The sequence below is a fragment of the Copidosoma floridanum genome, unplaced genomic scaffold (genome assembly GCF_036245765.1).
Source record: "Copidosoma floridanum isolate Cflo_tuat_1 unplaced genomic scaffold, Cflo_Japanese_pri ptg000004l, whole genome shotgun sequence".
NCBI lineage: Eukaryota > Metazoa > Arthropoda > Insecta > Hymenoptera > Encyrtidae > Copidosoma > Copidosoma floridanum.
The window spans coordinates 35,782,754-35,803,929 of record NW_028321881.1 but is presented as its reverse complement, the minus strand read 5'-3'; the positions used below and the strand labels follow the sequence as shown (position 1 = coordinate 35,803,929).

The 21,176-nt window shown below is 32.8% G+C and overlaps 1 long non-coding RNA gene across 1 annotated transcript in view; it reads right to left on the bottom strand.

Annotated features, from left to right (window-relative positions):
• Window positions 1-16,253, bottom strand: part of LOC149375831 (uncharacterized) — a 77,773-nt gene extending 61,520 nt beyond the window's left edge. Inside the window, exons 1-2 of the long non-coding RNA XR_016293659.1 lie at window positions 16,107-16,253; window positions 12,803-12,879 (exon numbers count right to left, since the gene is read on the bottom strand). This is a non-coding gene — a long non-coding RNA (uncharacterized LOC149375831). The remainder of the gene's footprint in view (window positions 1-12,802; window positions 12,880-16,106) is intronic.
• Window positions 16,254-21,176: the final 4,923 nt, after the last annotated feature.

Genomic DNA, 21,176 nt, shown 5'->3' with positions numbered 1-21,176 from the left:
CGGTAAGAACGAAGTTTTTTAAACATGACATGAGTACTTATAAAAACACAATTTCTCAGGTAACAAGGGGGTCGCCAGACCCGTAGGAAGAACGAAGCTCTATAAACGTTAGTACTTCATTTATGTAGTTCACTAAGCAAAAACTTGAAAAACGATTAAAAAAAAAATTAAAAAAAATAGTTCAGTACTCACGATAGTTGAACGTGAGTACTGTATTTATGAATGACGTAGCAGAGTGGGTAAGGTACTGGACTCATATGCTGGAGGTCAAGGGTTCAAATCTCTGAAATGAAAAGTATTTTTTTTTTTTTTTTTTTTTTAATTGTAAAAGAAAAAATTTCTAAGTTAAAGAAAAATTATTGTGAGAAAAAACAAAATTAAAATTTGTTTAAAAATGAATTGCTTGGGAGTGTGAGGGGGAATGGTGGGCAAAGGTGTGCAGAAGAGTAACACGGCACGGTTGGCAGATATACATATAAAGTCGGGAGAGGGGAAGTGTGTAGAGAACAGTAGGTGAGGGGGACGGGGTAAGGGGGGGAAACTTGAGAGAAAGAGACTTCGGGTAAACCACTTCCGTTTCAAAAAATCTGTCGGTTTTAAAATTCCAGCCCCCCGAGTACGCGACATAAAGAACTTCGTTCTAAAAATATTTTCCGAAATAAAAACAAAATGGCAAGGTATTGAAATGCTCTAGCAGAAGCACAGCATCTATTTTCATTTTTTTTTTTTTTTAAATGAACATTAAACTAATTTAATTTGTGCATAATCGACATGCATATTTTTTTATCACCACACATGAAAGATAAGTTCAAATTTATTTATATTATCGTGAATAAAATAGTAGTTTTTGTACCCAAAGGCGCATGTCACCAGGGCAAGCACCAGGCCCGAGGGACTTTTTGTGCTTACCCTGGTTGAATGCGCACCAGGTGCGAGCCCTATTTTTCTTACCGAGGGCACACCCAACTCTCAAAGTACCCAAAGGTAGGAAAAAATTGTAACGGCAATAGTGTCTGTGAAAATTGTTGATGTATATTTTTACTCGGAATCAATACGTAATATATTTTTCCACCTTCTAACCTCAAAATAGCACCTTTGCCGCTTGATTTTGGGTTCTTAGGTGGAAAAACAGTATACGTAGCTCGTTCCAAAAGGCTTCTTTACGAACCTCGTTACGGCCCTTGCCTTGGGCTCGTGCCGTAAACCTCTTGATTTGTAAATCGAAGCCCTTGCAAATTCGCATGCAATATACTAATGTACGTAATAACTGCATATACATACGTAAATACGCATTTTGTGTAAGCGTGTGTATTTACATACATGCTTGTATAAATGTTGCCCATGTTCCATTATTAAATTTAATGTAAACAAAGAACTTACACACATGTTCTATAAATATAATCAAAACCTATTACCTGCAGTGAGGGTAATGCGATGTTTAAAGGCGATAGCATGTAGTGACCCATAATTAGGTAACGGAAAATTGAAAGTGTCAAAGATACGGTAAGAATATTTAATTAATAGTCGTCCTTTTTAACTGCATCTGTGGTCTTCTTAAAAGTAATTTAATTTATTCTATACATGTATATATACGTATAAGTTTATACATATACACATATATACACTAAACACATGGTGTACATAATACTATACATTCACTGCATATATATGTAGCCGAATCTCAAAGCAAACCATAAGATGTTAATACGGTAACCGATCTACTTACTGACTCACTTCAAATGATTATGAAATGATTTTTATTTGATGAATTTGTCTTAATCGAATGCGTAAAAATTATAGGTGAATTTCTTTGTATGTCAATTTTACCTCAATCTAGTGTTTGACCTTACATGCAGATAGGTCAGCATTATCTTTACCTAATGTTCAAAGTCAAGTACGTTAATACTGTTGTTATTATTTATATTCTACTAGGATCCTTATTATAAATTGGAAAAGTTATTCAAAAATTCTTACGTTATTGAGTTGACTTATTGTTAGTACCCACTGCCAGCCTATTAGTTGCTATATTCTGATAAAGATATGAGAAAATCTACTAAAAAATAATCCATTTTTGTCCCCAGTTTTATTAAGGTGGCTCCAGTGGCTTCAATGTTAAAATTATAAATAACCCAACCGAGGTTATTAAAATTGAATTATATTCTTTGAATTCCCATCTTTCTATTCGTATGAAAAAAAATTAAGGTTGACGATGAAAATTGTTAGAAATCATGCTTACAAAATCGTAGTTTTAAGACGGGTTGGATAGGAAATGCAAGCTTACGTGATATACAACCTACTGCTGCACTTATATAAATAACCCGTAAGGTGTAAAAAATATACTATCTTGTATATATTATTACGTAGTTTTCGATGACATGAGAAAAGTGTCTTGTTATCGAACAAAATCTTTAAATAATCGGAGACTAAGTATACAGTTGTGAGTGCAAGTCAGCTCTCAGCTGTCTGCATTCTGCAGAGTACATATTATAGGTATGACTGCAGCTGAGCAATGTTGCCACATTCTTGAACTAAGGAGCGTACCGTAACAGTTCATCAATTAGAGCACCATAAAACTTTTTTGTTTTTTTATATTTACTCACTAAAGTAACAGATAAAATGTAGAATATGGCTTAGAACAGTCTCTACGATAATTTTAAACCATATTTTAAATAAAATAATGATTAATTTTTAGTCTCCCTATTTTGATACGGTACTAGGCACTGGAGCCACCTTATAGTATGATGTAGGTACTACGAGAAAATAATTTTGTTTAGTGAGGGTGATATCCTTTTTTCGCAAATTGCATGTTAAAATTATATCTATGTATTTGATAGCTGTAGATGATACAGTTCTAACATGTTAAACGTGACAAAAAGGGTGTCACCCTCGAAAACACCCGCGTTCAAAAGTTTTTCCTCATAGTATACGACACTACGAGTAAAATGAGCCTCATTTTCAAGGTATGCCCTTAAAAATTTTTTTTTATTAAAATGAGGGACAAAAATGGGACATTTTTTGTGGATTTTCTTACATATCAAATTACAGTGCTATCAGTTACATACTCTAGTAAAACTACATTGTAAAATTGTCACATAAGCTAAAAATAGAATAAGGTACATTATTGCAGCATACTTTGTAACAAAATTGTCTGTTGCTTTATTTCTGAACTATAAAAAATTATAAATAGTATACTACGCACTGTGTAAGCAAGGTTAAGAATGTTTTGGATTTTACGTAAATAAACACCTGAGGCGAAGCCAAGGGTGGTTAACGGGAAATCTAATGCATTTCTTCACCTCCAGTCGTGGCACGTATACTATTTTTCATGAATTCTGCGTCGAGAGAAGTATACTTTCGGCGCAGTAGATGGAATAGTATATTACGCACCTAGTGAGCAAGGTTAAGAATGTCTTAGATTTTACGCTAATAAACGCCCGAGGCAAAGCCGAATTTTTTTCAAAAATGATCAAAATTTTTTTTATCATACTGCGCCAAAAGTAGAAACTTTCATCCTGCTTCGCGGGACGAAAATCTCATCTTTTGGTGCAGAATATATGAAAAACAGAATACGCACCACGTTCGGAGGTTAAAAAATGCATTAGGTTTCACGTTAACCATCCTTGGCTGTGCCTCGGGCGTTTATTTACGTGAATTCTAAGACAGTCTTAACCACGCTCATTAGGTGCGTAATATACGATTTTTTCATACCCCCACTGAAAGTAAGACTTTGATTCTCGATTTCTGGAAGCAAACTGCCACATTCCTCCCAGGTGAAAAATTGTATGTAGGTACTGCTCGTAGGAAAAGTATTGAGCCATCCTCTGCTAGGAAATTGTCTCCCGAGCCTACGGCCATAGGATGCCAATAGCATATTATGTACCTAGTGAGCGAGGTTATGAATATTTTAGAATTCAGGTAAATAAACGGCCAAGGCACAGCCCAGGGAGGTTAACATGAAATAAAATTCATTTCTTAAGCTCCGAACGTGGTGTGTATTGTGTTTTTCAACAATTCTGCGGCGAGAGAAGGGATTTTCGTCTCCTGAAGCGGGTGGAAAGTTCCTAGTTTCGGGGCAGTATGATGAAAAATACTCTTCCCAATAAGCAGTAAATGCGACTTTCACCTGAGAGGTTATGTTGCACTTTTCTCCCTCAAATCAAGGAAAAATGTCATACTTTCAGCGGAGGAAGAGAAAAAATTGTATACGGGCCTCGGGAACAAAGTATGGCATCATCTCCCGGGTGTTTGCTAAGGCTGACGCAAGACAAGACAATATGTTTATTTTTAAAATATTGTCTTGTTTTTGAATGACAATAAAATTCTATTATTGTCTTGTTCTTAAATTGATCTTAAAACCGGTCATCTTGTTATTGTCTTAAAACTTGTTTGATATTGATTCAAGATCTTGATCTTGACATGTATTATACATATATATTATATCTAAAATTTTTTGAATAATTGGTTAAATAATAAATAATATTGTATGGTTGAAAAAAACTAAGTAATATACAGTAATGAACAGTTTATTAAATTAACACTTATTACAAATATGAGATCGGTTACATGAGTCAGAATGTAAATTCTTTAGGTTATGCAAAGAAGATATAAAAGTATTAAGGCTGCTGATATTGTTGATTTTTAAGGCTCTATAATGGTACGTTACAAATGATTGGCTGTAATAAACACTTCATTTATGCATTGACACATAGTAGCATACGGATAGTCTCATAAGTCAACGAAGATCGCGTAGTTGTCACAATTTGAGATGTCATCGAAAATAATCGTTCGACTGGCACGGAAGCTGGCATTATCGTGAAAAAATCACGGGCAATTCGTGATAAAATAGAAAACGATTATTCGTTCTCTTTCCACCATTCCAAAATTGGTTTATTTCTGACTGCGCAGTCTAGCAGAGTGTGATAATGGATTTCTTTCTTCCAATTTTGTACAACTCTATCAAGACAAGAAACAGAATTCGGATCTAAAAAATCTTTTTGGGATTTATAATTAATTAAAGTTGCTTCATTTCTATTTTCATACAATTTTTCAAAGGTATTTTAACGTTGAATAGTTTCAAATTTTTTTATGGCTTCCTTTCTCTATTATTTACCCCATTTTGTATCTTCGAATTTTTGGTACTTATGCCATCGGTCTAGTATTAAACAAATTATGTATATCATTATCATCATCATCATCATCATCATCATCATCATCATCATCATCATCATCATCATCATCATCATCATCATCATCATCATCATCATCATCATCATCATTATCGTCGTCGTCGTCGTCGTCATCGTCGTCGTCGTCGTCGTCGTCGTCGTCGTTGTCGTCGTCATCGTCGTCGTCCTCATAATCATCATCATCATCATCATTAATTATCTCAGTTTTATTAAGCTGAATGGAAAGCTTATCATTTTTATCGCATTTTAAATTTATCAATTTAAGTACATCTGAAACACCTAAGTTCAAGATGTGTGCTAAGCAACAAAAATACTGATCTTTGCTGTTAAAAGTTAAACTAAATTTTGTATAAAGAATTTCAAGCTTTATTGTATAAGTATCATTTGAGTTAGCATTACCTAGTGTAATTCCCTCAACTTTGTCGATTACGCCAAAATTATTGAGCATGTCAAAGAATACCTGAGCCGTATGGGATCATGAATGCTCACCTTTCGATTCCAGCAGAGCTAACGCAAAAGACTAAAGATTCCACTTATTATCGATAAAATGAACAGTTACTTTAAAGTACGAGTTGAATTGTTTCGAAGACCATGCATCAAAAGTGAATAATAGCTTTGATCCATTATTTTGTGAAATTTTCTTTAAATTGTTTTGCATCGCTCTAAATGCAGTCACATACCTATCTCGAAAGATTGTTTTTTTTACTAGTTTAATATCTTTATTTAGTGAACCAAAATAATTTATCGTGATATCATCGAAAAAATTAATTGGCAAATTCTTGTAAGTTAACCAGCACAACGTCGATCGATCCATGTTCATAAATTGGTTTTTTTATGAAAAAATTATTCCACTAATTCATAAGGGATTGGACTATTTTTTTAAAACTCTAGTACATAAGTATGATAAATAAAAAAAATTTTTGCAATGTACAAAAAATTAAAAATTAAAAAAATCTTTACTTAACCATGAGTGTGCTTTTTATTATTTACCAACAATAATTTTGAAATTGATTTTTTCGTTGGAAGAACAAGGCTTAAAATTAAAGAAATAAAGGGCTGTCAAAGCATTTAATTAATGAAAATAACATTAATTTTTTGCGCACAAAGAAAGTAATAAATTCATGTACAGATTCAGACTGTTACTTATTATATAAAGATAATTGAACATAATTCCTAGTGATGATGAATAATAGAAAAAATAAATGAGGAGAGCAGTTGTTTTTATGTAGAGAAAATAATTTACCGATGGGAGGCAAGTAATATGTCTATATATATATATATATATATATATGTATATATTATATGCACAGGTGTGCTTCATCGAGCTGTTCAGCGCAAGTCAGCACGTCAGAAGCACACTATATTTTGGTGGCAGTTTTTTCTTTCTTTCTCTCTCTCCATCTCAGAACTATGTTCTGATACCAGCCCCCCACGTACTCTCGCATGCTTTCTATTTGCTTCACGTACTATTAATTGTACTAAAGAATAAGTATTTACTGTTTGTTTGATACATTGTTCCAATATTTGTTGTTGTTTTTGTAGAACGCCTACATGTTCAGGAACAAGACGTAAAAATATTTCATCATGATGCATCAGACTCAATGCTGTAGATGTTATTTGAAACACGATACACAGTTTTAGCGGTTTTTCTTTTTTTGATCTGTCAAAACAAGCACTGCACATGCACACTTTCTTTCTCTCTCCCTTTCTTTACAGGCCTTGTCTACAGTTGCCCACTGCAGACTGCACAGTAACTATAGTTTGTTTGAGTACTACACCTGTGCCTAAAAATGCGCACATGATTATCTATACAATACATTACCAACTGCCATGCACAGCGGTAAAATAGAACTAGTACAAAAAATTCTTGGGTTGGCTATTAACCTTAGTTAGGGAATATTAAAAACTGTGCTGCCAGCTATATATCTACACATTGCATATTTTACCTATATAATATACAACTGTATACAGTCAAAATTTGTGTGTGTATACATATGTAAAGTACTTCAAGATGCATTCTAGATCATGATTTCTCGAATGACTGATCCTGACAAAATGTAATTATTGATTGGTCAATCTCGTTCTCGTCTTGAACGGTATTAAACACATCTTGTCTCGATGTTGTCTTGTCTTGATATTGAGACAAGAAAAGACAATATCAATAATTCTTTGAATCATGTGGCAGCCCTAGTGTTTGCCACCCTCGCCTTCGGCACGGGAGGCAATCACACACTTGGACGGGAATGCTGTACTTTGCTCCCTTGGTGCGTAATAAACTATTTTACCATACTTTGCTGAAAGTATAACTTTTCATCCCGCTTTTTTCGTGGGACTAAAATCCCTTCTCTTAGTGCAGGATTGGTGAAAAATAGAATATGCACCACGTTCAGAGGTTAAAAAATGCATTAGATTTTACGTTAACCATTCATGTGAAACAATTTCACATAAAATCTAAGACATTTTTAACGTCACTCACTAGGTGCGTAGTATAACAACTCAGAGATTCTCAACTAGTCACAATATTCAACTTTACTAGCTTTTTTTTCCCTCTTAAAATGCGTTTTTTCAGCACTCTTACAGCTTATACTTAAACGTTCTGCTTTATCATTCTGAATACTTAGTTTCAATTTTGTAATTTTCCTTTTTTCCTATTACTATTCACTCACTATTTTTTATTTACAACATCTACTTTGTTCTTAGGATCTGATTTAGTAAGTTCAACACCATTTATCTTTTTTTTCTTAAGTTTTTCGGTCTTAATATTTTTTGAATTTCTAAGCGTTACGTAATACACGCTGGACCATGATATACATTTTTCTCTTTTAACTTGTATCTTTTTTTGGTATTCTAATACACTTATGTTTTTTAAATTTTTCAATTACCCACGAAAAAAACTTTACATTTTGCCAAACTTTCGTGAAAGCTTATATTTGGCCAAACGTTAGCTAAACATGAGCAGTAAGAAAATCCCAAACTTTGATTTTTGCTGAAATATTTGACTCGAGTTTAGCTAATGTTTGTCCAAACTTCGTGATATAAATAGCAAAAGTTCTTTTATTTATACCTACATCTTCTTTAATTATATAAAACTCTGAAGTTATATTCATAGCCATTGAAGTTGTTGCGTAAAACATGTAACTTTTTTATTTAAGCTTAAGTATTTAATTTGATATGATTTTAGTAACTTAAAAGATCATCAAGTATTTAGTACTTTACCTAAGAATATTCTATTCGATCATGTACATTTTATTAAAAACCATAATTTATGATTTTATTGATACTTATTCTTTTTCTGACTTCTTACAATGATGTTCAAACTTAATTTTAAAGTGTATTTGTTCTCTACTTTAACAGTTATTTAAAAATTTCTTAGAATCATGGTAATTGTACCTAAAATAGCTTTAAGCAAATAATAACTTAAAAGTAGATTGTATCTTCTTAAATTAAAAAAAATAGTTATTTTAAATAAGAAAATATTTAGGATATTAAAAAATATACTGTTTGAAACAAATATTTACTTGGAATTATTCTCATTAAAACTTTTTTTTTAAAGAAATTTTTAGAAACGGCTTTCTTTATGGCCTATTTTGCTGGGAAGTACACTACAAAAAAAAAAAAAAATAAGACACTTAACGAGAATTCGGTCTTTTCATCAGGTCAGTAAACAGTTTTGCAATAGCGCATATCGAACTCCTTCCACCGTAAAAGTAGAAAAAATAAAAAATTTTGGACTAGTTTCATCCAAAGAAGTCAATTTTTTTTATAATGACGAATTCCCGGCGATAATTGCTAAATTTTAATTTATTTTTTATTCTGTTAAAAGGCTTCAATAAATGTAATACATTTAGTAAGTACGTGTGCTTTTTGGTTCTAAGTGTACGAAAAATCAAACAAAAAATGTTTACGTATTCATGAAAAATTCTATTTATTGATTAAAATTCATCTTAATGGTTAAACTGGCTCATATTATCAAAATTGATCTATTCGCAATTATTTTTCGTGAAGGCCTATATTTTATGATATTGTAGTAAATGTCTGGATTGTTATTTTTATTATTTAACACCCAAACAATGAGGTCTGAAAAATGTGCTCTTTTCCTAAATATACTTTTTTTTCAATATCTTGAAAAGTCATGGTTATATCCCCATTTAATCTTTACAGATTTATCACTTATAATTTTATACAAAAAAAAAAATATATTTTGTCTTCGCTTTCTTAGTTTCCCTTTTTGTAGAAGTCAAGACCATTTAAAAAAAATACTTTGCTGTTTAATTACAAACTAAAATAAAGCTTTAAATTTTATATGGAACAAATTAGCTTACATTTTTTAAATTAGTTTTCAGTTATGCAAAAGTAGAAATCTCAACAAATACAAAAATGCACGATTATCTAAAACATACGATAGTTTAGTGCTCAAGCGAGCGATGTTATTTTTCGCCCATGCCTTACCGTGCTTAAAAGGTCGATCTAATAACTTGAAATTGAAAAGGAAAAAAATTGCTGTATCTCAGTTATAAATTAAGTAAGACACATCTAAGAAACTGCCATTTTCTTTCATTTTTAATATAAAGTAGCTCGATCAAGTTTTCAAGAGCCGTTAGGAATGGACAAAAAATAATATCGCTGGCTTAAGCAGAAAACTGTTGTAACTTTAAAATAATTATGTGTTTGTGTATCTGCTGAAAAGATTTTCTTTAACTATCTTAATTTCTATTATGCTAGGACACAATTAATTTTTCTTTTTAAATTTGCATACAGTTATGATCAAAAAATGAGTTTTCAACCCTGGTAGAAATGTTACTACATAAACTGGCTAGAAACTCGTCAAGATGTTATAAGCCCATTTACGCATGTACGTTGACGAGTTTTTAGCCAGTTTATGTAGGAACTTTCTACCACGAAAGATGTTTGAAAAAACTGTATCTTCAAAAACTGCACATTTTTCAGACACAATTTTGGAGTTATTGAGTACTACGATAAGCCCACTACAAAATCATACATTATGGGCCGTAATAAAAAATGCGCAAAGTAAATTGATTCAAAGGATATAAAATAGTTCAAATAGCAACTAATGTTTCAACAAATTTTAAGGGCTCCAGCGAAAGGAGTTAAGAGATCGTAGGTCGTTTAACTGATAGGTAAGAACCCACTGAATCCAGTGGTGTCTTTATTTATCTCTCTAACTGTAGAAAATTTCGAGATATTTGCTCTCAAAGCACGCACATTACACACAACTTCTTATGGAGCAAAATAAAAATATCTTAATTTTCTAACCATAATGTAGGAGTTATATATCAGCATGGTCACTGTTTTATAAAAAAAAATCTCAGCTTTCAAATGGTACCTTGCAAAATATAGGTAACCCTGAAAAAATTCAAGATATTTCGTAAAGTATTCTTTAAATTCTTGTATGCTACTTGTACTAACATACAGTTTTTACAGTTACACGCATACATACATGATGGTGCTCGCACACATACTTGCAGCAGTTATACTAACTGACACAATTTATTTTTTGGTTGGTACAAGTGCTCGCTGGAGCCCCGTTAACAAACGAATATAAAAAAAAAAATTTTTTTGGATGCTTAGGAGAGTAAAAGACGTTTTCTCATAAGGTTACACATCCATTAGAGCTTTTTTTTGATATTGAAAACTGTTTAAAGTGTTAAAAAACTGTTTTCATTATTTTAATGAATTAAATGGATCTCATTCAATTCTTCTCATCCCTAATTCTTAGGATCTCTACCAGATACTTAATTAAATGAATTTGATATGCACAATTATAAAATGATGGAAAGCATTTAAAACTTTATTTTTAGTAACCCAATTGAATTAAACTGTTAGTTTGACAGTGTTTAAAATAAAAGACGGATGCAACTCAGGATTAAGTTCCAGACAAACTAATTAACAAGATACAGTACAGTATTGAGTAAAAAATCAGTTTCTTTTTTCCTCATTCCATTGACGATTATATGAAACCGTGTAAGACAGTAAGAGAAACTGATTGCATAGTGCAGACATAAGAGTGGGTGGGAGCTCTCCAGAGAGAGGTAAGGTGAAGATGTTAAGAGAGAGCGAGGTAATACATGAGGGGTTAGGGTTAATGGAAAAATTAATTGCATGTATAAATATACACACATAAGGAGCACTGTAGGTAATAAAAATTTTTTTTTTAATTCCTGTACCTCCAGTCTAAAAAAGAAAAATAATTTTAAATAAAGCCCTATATTCGTGATACAATCAGTTCAAGCTAGATGAGGTGGCTACAACTTAATTGACATTCGTAGGGTTTGAAAAAAACTGTTTGTGAATCATCACTACAATGATGATTTTTTGTTTTAACAATATTTTTTAAAATTACAATTCGATAGAACGATCCTTGGTTTGGACAAAAACTAAAATGTGAAAGATAAATGATGGTAATTGCTTTGTAATAAATAGGTTAAGTGCGCAAATTAAAAATAGACATTGTGCAAAGTAAAAAAAAGTTAACTATCAAACGGTCAACACTTTTGTTAATCTAAAAACTCTTGGAAAAGAGCCTACTCAAAAAGTGGATGAATTTTCTACAGTTTATAAAATAAAATGAAATAACTGTTAAAAAGAATATGTAGGGCAGTTTAGTTGCAGGGTTGTCGTACGTATTAACAAACAAAAAGTAGACTGTAAAAACTAAAAAAACAAACCTCAACTTTGTAAACCTATGTGGTGAAAACTACATACTCTTTCAGTCTTGACAAGGACAGTATTACCATTTTAGATCAAGAAAACTCTTATTCTGAAAGACTTACATCTAAAATAATTTACATTGTCAAATGGGGTAACGTTAATAGAATGCTAGATTATTTAAGCCAAAATTGTACTTTTGAGTATTATATAATAAATTATTTAAAATAAACTGTTTTAAATGTACATCTTGTTTCCATCCAGTGTGTTTATTTCAACTGTCTCTGATGTGCAGCTCTTTTCGTTTATGTATTGTCTTTGACTTGTGATAACGATTTTTATTAAAATGCGATATTACCCTTGTATTTTAATACCTGCCTATTTTGATTTATTTAATACACTTAGTCGACATGCTTTAAGCATAGTGTTTATTTATTTTCATTGACGTTACTCACCGCAAATGTTTTAATTTTTTAATTTCTTTGTGCAATATGTACATTAGGGTGAACGTTAACATCATTTGTGTCCAATTATGCTTTACCGAGGGATAATGCTTCCTTGTAATCCAAAACATAAGCGAAGATAAAAAAAAACTTTTCGAGTTAATTCTCCTGCACCACAAAGAAAAAACTGGTTTTGATAATATTTGTGTGTTAAAAGTCATTCAAATTGTTAATCCACTGTAAAAATCATGAAATGCATTAAAATTTTAAGTTCAAAATATGTAACTCCATGTATTTTTTCTTGCTGAGTCTTATGGTATCATTAATTTTAAGTATCGTATTGACTGGAAAGGTCTGTAAGTAAAAACTCGCGAAAGAATAAGATAATGCTTGATGTATTGATAATATTTGTCATAAAATTCATGAAAATGATTAAAAGTGTAGTTCTTAAAATACGTATTCCTATGTAATTTTTTTTCTGAATCCAATAATATTATAAGTTCTTACCATAGCCTTGATTGTGAAGATGTGTAAGTATAATAATGCAAAACCAAGATGTACGCAAATGACAGTGAGTGATGAAGCTGAAAAAAATGAAATTTCGAGGTCAAAATTATACATTATTACAAATTTGGAGTAAGAATTATAAATATTTGTTATTTACCGCAAACAAAAAAAAATTTTGTACTCTCTTTCTTAAAAGTACATAGTATTTGCATTATTAAAAATAACAAATATTAGTATAAATAATAGAAGCATCACAAACATTTTGTTTGCCTTAGTTGTCGCTTATTGTTAAATAATAATTTTCTATGCAGTAGCTCATTTTTTCTCATGTTAAACTTAGTGAAATGACCATAATTGCGCATTTCTGTATGTAATGGGAATCCAACGCGTTTCAACAACACCACATTCCACTATTCGCTACGTGCAGTAATCTGAAACAGTGCCACCTGCACCAGGATCGGATTTATCTTAGGGCACTTGGGGTACGTGCTCCGAGCCCCCACACGGACGGTAAATAAAAAAAATAATAATTTTAGAGAAAAAAGTGGAAAACTAACATAAAAACGGAGGAAAAAAAAATTTATCTGAAATTTTTTTTTTTTAATTTTTGTAATAACTTGTATGTCGTCTCCTGGGAAAAAAAAAAATAGTATTTCAGATAAATTCATGAAATTGATGGCTCCTATTCAAATTATACAGGCGAAATCACCTTTTTCAATTAAAAATCTGAGATACTACCTTCTTTCTCCCAGGCAACGATGAATAGATATCAGGGCGCAGTATTTAGGTACTTCACTCAATAAGCGGTGCGCAAGGTGGTACGTGTGCAATAGCGCTCGGTTCAGACACGATTGGCTGACGTGCTCAGACAAATTGGGCGCTCTAACTTCGTTTCTTTCGTATAAAGACTGCAAAAGAGAAAGGGGATAGTCCATACAACAGTGACTGTGCCACCAATTGCTCTTCTCTCTCCTGCTCTCTGATATGTGTATTTATTAATAAGTTTCTTCATCGTGTGATAGTTAACATTTTTCATATATTAAGAGTTTGTGATGTAGGTGATAAAAATTTAAAGAATATTTTGTTACGTGTTGTGCACCTAGAAAGAATAACCTCTTTTATTGTTGCGTACATTTCAACTAGTGGCATAAGCTTAAGTATCAAGATAACTTTAGTTAAATTATCATTTATTATAAGTAAAAGTAGAAATATCATCTTTGGTGATTTTTTTTATGATAATAACTTCATAATCATTGTAAAAATTTTAGCGATCGGCATGCAGCTATCACTGTTAGGAATTCCGGGGGTACTTTTCAAACAAATGTAATTGAAGCAGTTCTACAAGTACGTCATTGAAACATAATTTTGTTATGCACTGATGATATCAAATACAATTTTTAAGTTTCAAAAATTTATCAAAAATTACAAAACTGTTATTGATAAAGACGAGCTAAAAGTATTTTAAAACAGCATTTAATAAATATTTTAAATTTAATTTAATTTTGTAAAAATTCAAAATGTTTTGGAATATTATATAATGTTATGAAATAGTATAATACGATATGTTATGGCATATTGCAGACTTAAAAAAATTTTGTTTCAAATAAGTTTTGAAACTTACATTACGCGCAATAATATTCTGTAAACTAGCAACCACAACATTTTTTTATTTTCAATAACTGTTTTATGATGTAATATTAAGTAACATTATTTATGTTCCAAAATTATTTTGAATTGTATAGGTACTGAGCTATACTTCCTACGAATTTCATTCCACCCAGGTGGAATTTTCAAAAGAATTATATGTATGGGAGCTGTCGTTGGCTGAATGGTTAGTGTGCTAGCTATCAGTAATAACATAGCTGGAGATTTGTGGGTTCAAAACCTCATGGTTGGGGCACTTAGATTTTTTCTGGTGACCATATTCATTACTCCTTTACCCCTTTCATCCCTTTTCTCTCTATTCATCCGAAAACCGAACTGATCGCACATGCATTTGTTCACAAGCCTTGTATTATATTCCAACGCCTTGGTGTTAGCCCCCCTGATCAGAAAATGTCAGCTTTTAGCTGCCATTTTCGCAAGAGGGATTGCCCACCAGGTTATATCATCATCAAATGAGATCAGGATCATCTGCGGCCCTATTACAGAATTTTTCTGACAGCCGATTGACCTGATCAGGCCGGAGGCGAACCTCTGAAAAATTCGTGGATAATAATAAGGAGACTCACTGGAAACTCATAAACTGAACTTAATATTTTCTCTTGCGAGTTTCTAATTGTCGCCCTGACACCTAGCGGTTGAAAACGACACTAGCTGGTGTTGTATTGTATATCTATATAGTTGTACGATATGTCAGGGGTAGATGTCGGTAGAAGTAGACTGGAGTGAGAGAAAAACGATGATATAAATTAAAAAATTATTAATAAATTTTAATTTAATCCTTTAAGAAAGTTGATACATTTGTCGCATTATTTAAATAAGTAGCGTAACTACTCAGTTTCTTTGATAAAATATCGCAAGTCCAGTCAATGGTCCGACGTTTCAGTGATATTACTTGTAATAAAATACTTAACAAAAATCTAACTAGCAAAATATTTGCAATATAGTGTTATAAAATAAAGTTTGTTATTAATTGTTTAAACAAATATGTAAATACTTGAAGACTTGTTTCCGTAAGATACAGAGGATTTTCCGTGCTAAACTATTTACGACTTTTTGACGTTTGTACCTATACGTCGCAATATCTTACGAATTACATTAAGAGAAATTTGGCATATATTATGTGATACTGTAGCTGGGGATTACGACTAGCGTGTCTGTGTGTGGTTTTTACCTTAATCTTTTTAATTAGTTATAGCAACACTCAGTTCAATAGTATATTTAGATTCTACTAGGGAAAGGGACCGGGATTCAGCTGGCAGTGTACAGTGCTGACTGCAGCAGCATGTAGTGCAATATAGCAAGTATTGTGGACTAGCTTTTTATGACCAATGTAACGGCACTAGTCTGCTGCCACTACAATCAGCACGGCGCACCTCCAATTAGAAATAACACTTTGCGTCTGGTTGTGAACTGAGCGTTTATTAAAATCCACCTAGTTACTAAAATATAAGATTCGATTGGCACACCACGAGGACGCTTCCTCTGATGTGGCTTACTAGTCTATGTGTTGCTATACGTTACTAACTTCCGTAGGGGTGCTTTGGGTTGACTCTATTTAAACGTTTAGGGATGGGTAGTTATGGGAGGACCACTTTCACTCACTGTATGCACAACGCTAAGATAACCTGGCGTCACCTACCAGTTCAATATTTCGGCCGGACTAATCGTCTTGTTCCCGGCGATGCTGCGTGCGTCACGGGCAGCGGAGAGCTTGGGCGACCTGGTTAACGTCGTCGAGGTTGTGTGTTGGCACTAGCTTGCAGTGTTGCGACTACTTAGTGGCTCGGCAGGCGAGAGTCTAACGATGCCACGTCGTGCAGCACCAGTACCAGCCTCGCAGCGAGCCCAAGTGTCTATCCTTGTCTCGCCGCGCAGGCGCAACGTACTCTCTACGGTCTGCCACACACACCACCCAACACGGCCTCACCGGTCGACCACCGCTACCAAGCTATCTCCCAATACACTGACAGCTATCGCTCACGGACATACAGCCTACTTTCATGATATTTCTCATGTACACATTACTAAGGTGCTTTTGTAGGACCACGGGAGGGAGAGTCAAGCCGAGCTCTTAGATTGTTTGTATTATTACGGCCTCCGGGCCTTGTATCGAAATTCCGCGTGTTATACTTAGTAAGCCACATACACGAGGAAAAGAGAGAGCTATCTTTGAGACTCTCGCCGTTTATTCGCGATGATAAGGGCTCTGTGACGTGCTTGTACACACCTTCGCTTCGCCACGTCACAATTATAAATATGGCACATATGCATGGGCACGCTTTTGTTCGTCTTCACTTGCGATTGTTGCGCACTCGACTCTTTTTTTTACTTTGTATTTGTGAACCCATTTAAGAGGGAGCTTGCACGGTCAGAGACGTCATCGCAAGGGTGTACAAACAATTTTTTTGACTGCCCGTTTTTGCGAACGAGTACGGGGATGAAGATGGTTCAAAGCACGTTTGGTGGTAATTCAATGTTTAAATAAGCGTTAGATTTGCCATTTAATTAACTCTGTGTGCCAAATGTCTAGTTAAAAAATACGAAAGACTTTAACTTAATTGACATTTTTTAAATTTGCACGCATTTCAGTTATGAGTACGTGATTTGCCACTAACTCTGTAGTCCAATTGTGGAACGTAACGTTGACGAGTCTTTAAATCGGAAAGTGCTTGCAAGTTTTCATTTTATTATTTCATACTTTAATTGCTGAATATGCATTATCTATACTACAGAATAATAACAAGGCATTTTAAGATGACAATCAGCGAATCATTTTTTAAAAGTACCTTTTTGCTTATGCTAAGATAAAAAGAGTAAAAGTAAATTAGGTTTGGGAAATAAATCGGTAGCATGAATGCAAAGAGCTAAAGTACCGCGAATCGTGGCAAGAGATTTCAAATACAAAAAAGAAAGTACAGCGTAAAAGAAAGAGAAAGAGAGAGAGAGAGAGAGATTAAAGCGGTGAAATATGTATAAAATGTTCACCTTCAACATGCATGTTATACCAATGTATTTGGTGGTACGGGCAGGAGATGGGGCGTCTAAAGAGGTAAAGAAAAGATCAAGGCCCTCTCACGCGCGTCATTCGCGGTATGCAAACTTGCAATATTTAAAAAATTTTTTTTTTTATAAAAATGAGGGCCCAGCTCATAAAATATATACATATTATGTGCTTGGTATTTTTAACAGTTGCAAGTTAACGCGTTTATGTGTGCATTTGTACAAATGAAAGTGCCGTCCATTCCTGGATGGAAAAATAGAATTTTGAGTTGCCTGAAAGTATACCTTTGCTGGAAATAAATCAAGGAATTTTCGGAAAAACTTTAATATGCACAAAAGACAACTGTTTCAACAAATTCATAAAATTTTGGCATCTTAAAGTATATATTTCTTTGTAACAAAAAATGAGTTCTCCGTTATGTAGAGAGTTGTGGTAAACTTACACCAAAAAAAAAAAAAAAGAAACGATGGTAGTAATGTAAGTATATAGTTTTATTAAATAATTTTGGAACCTTACATCAAAATTAACTTTTAAAGTAAGGAAGTGAGCTAGTGTCCGTTTTAATTAAGTAAATTTTTATTTACACAAAAGAGAGTAAAAAGGATCATTGCCTTGTTAATTACGCGAGTGAAAATTACAGACACTATCCACAAGTCCAAGTTTATAACAAAAATATGGGAATCGTCTGCAGAAGTTTCGCACATACAAGTTTTTAAACTCATTTTGTGCGCATAGACATTTGCGTCCTTTCATGCCCGAAGCGAGAATGATATTAACGACAAAATAAATACATTATTAAATAGGACTGCAGCAAAATATTTTATTAATGATTGAAGAGCTTTAAGACAAAAAGCAATCATTTGTTCACAGAAGTGCAAAAGCCTATTTTCCAGAAACAAGGTTTTTTTCTCCTAGTCAAAAGTACATACTCCCAGGGTACTTATTTTTTGTTTGTCTTATCTCATAAAAACGCCCACAGCAGCTTATTTGTATCACCTTAAACGCGCGCGTTTTCAACTGTGTTTTAGCAAAATTGGAGATTTTATTCATATTGAGAATATGAGAAAATAACTATAAAAAGTTTATACTGTTATACTTGTACTATACTTATATTATATATTATATTGTTAAACTTTGTATTGTTTATAAATTCCATAAGTTTAAAATTTATTTGTCACCCGATCCCGATCAGCAAAGCTTCGGCTTTGAGAAAGTCGAACAAGCATAGAAAAGTAAAGTTTAGCTCGCTCAACTAGTGGTAGGTATGTACGTGTTGTCGCCGTGAAAGTCCACTGCAGATGTCCACCCACAAATTTTTGTGTTGTAATTTTATGCAATAATGTATAAGTTTGTTCCGGTTATCACTAGTTTTCGCACCAAGCATGAATCTATGTGCATCTGGTTTATTTTCCATACGAATTTACGACAAGAAATTAAGTCGTTAAAATAATCAATAAAAGCTTTTGTATAAATTTTTTTTTTATTAACCAAATTAAGTATATCTCAACTCCAATAAGTAATTTTTCAAAGTTATTACAAAACTATACGTTTGTATACATTTTTTCTATGCATACTTATGTAATTTTTGTGTTTATTCACTTTTTATGTTTTTAGGCTCAAACTAGATATTCCAATGATTTGGGCAAGGGGCCAGATAAAATGACAGAGCAAATTGATTTTTGGGTGAAAAATTTTGATTCCAAATTGCAAAATTGTAATGCTGAACTGCTCAAAGAAAAGTCTTTAATTCAAGAAGATAGGAATAAAAAGAGAAAATGCACAGTCAACATGTTTCAACGAAGAACAAAGACTGGTGAAAACGTAAATCGTTTTTAGATGTGCTTCTCATCTGCGACTGGTCGATTGTATAGTTTTTTTTACAAATTTTTTGTCGAGCATAATGATACAAATTTTTCTCAAGACGGATTTTGCGATTGGAAACACGCTAATGAGCGACTTGTTTCTCGTAACTTCTACTGCTCATGTTAAAGCGCCGATTCATTTTAATAAATTTTCAAAAGAATGAGAGCGTATTGATAAGAAGCTAGCAAATCAAATTGAGTCTTCTATGCAATACTAGCAAAAAGTCTTAAAGCGTGTTATAGATGTTGTTTTATTGCTAAACACACGCGGTCTAGCTTTTAGAAAGAGTAACAGTACTTTATAGAACCACCAAATAATGGGAATTTTTTAGCTTTGATTGAATTTTTGGCGAAATATGATTCTTTTCTCAACAGCATTTAGTAAAGTATGGTAATTTTGGGAGTGGTAACGTCAACTACCTGTTGTCCACTATTTATGAGGGGCTTATAGATAAAATAGGAACACATGTTTAAAGAAATAATTAAACAAATAAAAAAGTCTAAAATTTATTCAATATCGATGAATGGAACAAGTGACGCAGATCACGTTGATCAACTAACATTAGTTTTCCGATACATAGAAGTTGACATACCCGTTGAAAGATTTTTCAAAAATTTATTCCGAATCAAGCTCATAAAGCCGAGGACATGTTTCAAGGTATCATGAATTTTTTGAGTGAAAATGGATTAAGCATTGACAACTGCTTTAGTCAGTTGTACAATAACGCTTCACCAATGAGTGGCAAATGAAACGGATTATAGGCTTTGATAAAAAAAGAAAATAACATGGCAATTTGGGTGCCTTGTTTTGCTCACTCATTGAACCTTACAGGGGAGAAAGCATTGGATGCTTCTCGAGCTTCGATACATTATTTTTTTTTTTTTACAAAAGATGTATGTGTTTTTTTAGTTTTGAACACACGTTAGGCTTTACTTATTAATGCTTTAAAAAAGAAGAATGATGAAATTCTCGTCCCTCAAAGAGCTAAAAGTACTCGTTGGTCGAGTCGGGTAAATGCGAATAAAGCATTAGTAAAAGGGTTAACATCCATCCGAGAAACTCTCTCTAATACATCTGAAAATACGAATCTTAAGTCTAAAGCGCGTTGTAAAGGCTTGGAATTATATAATAAGGTATGTCAGTTAGAGACCGATATAATGGCGTTGTTTTAGGATGATGTTCACCAAATTCTAAACAAAACAAGTGTTTCACTGCAAAATTCAAAAATACAATTCAATACTGCGATTGCTCACGTTAAACCACTAATAAATGTTATTACATTTATGTTATACACTATATAAAAAAGATCTATTTTCGAAATACAAACAGCTTGGGGCAGAACTAATAGGAGTCACTAATTATAAAATCGCTCGGGGAAGGCGCCAAAATGTACGGTTCATTCCATTAGATTATGGTAAAGCTCCGCAAGTAGAATTGACCCCCCAGAAGCATTTTGTGTTTTGAAATTCATTGCAATAATCAATACATTTGCCAGTGCTTTGGAACAGGAAATTTCTGCTTGCGAACAAGTTGAGTTGCAATTCGGTTTTTTATCGAAGTTTGATGCTTTAAGTGCAACCAAAATATCCAAAATTTCTAAAAGATTGTTAAATTTTTACAAAAATGATTTGGATGATAATATATGCTCGGAATAGCTACATTTTTAAAAGTTTTGTGCTGAATTTTCTATATTTGATTCTAAAAACAATGATAATATTAGTCAAGCTATGCTTTCTTAAATAATTGAGAAAAATGTTGGAGAGTCTTTCCCCAAAGTAGAAATGACTTTGCGTATATATTCAACGCTGGCAATTACAAATTGCACTGGAGAAAGATCCTTTTCAA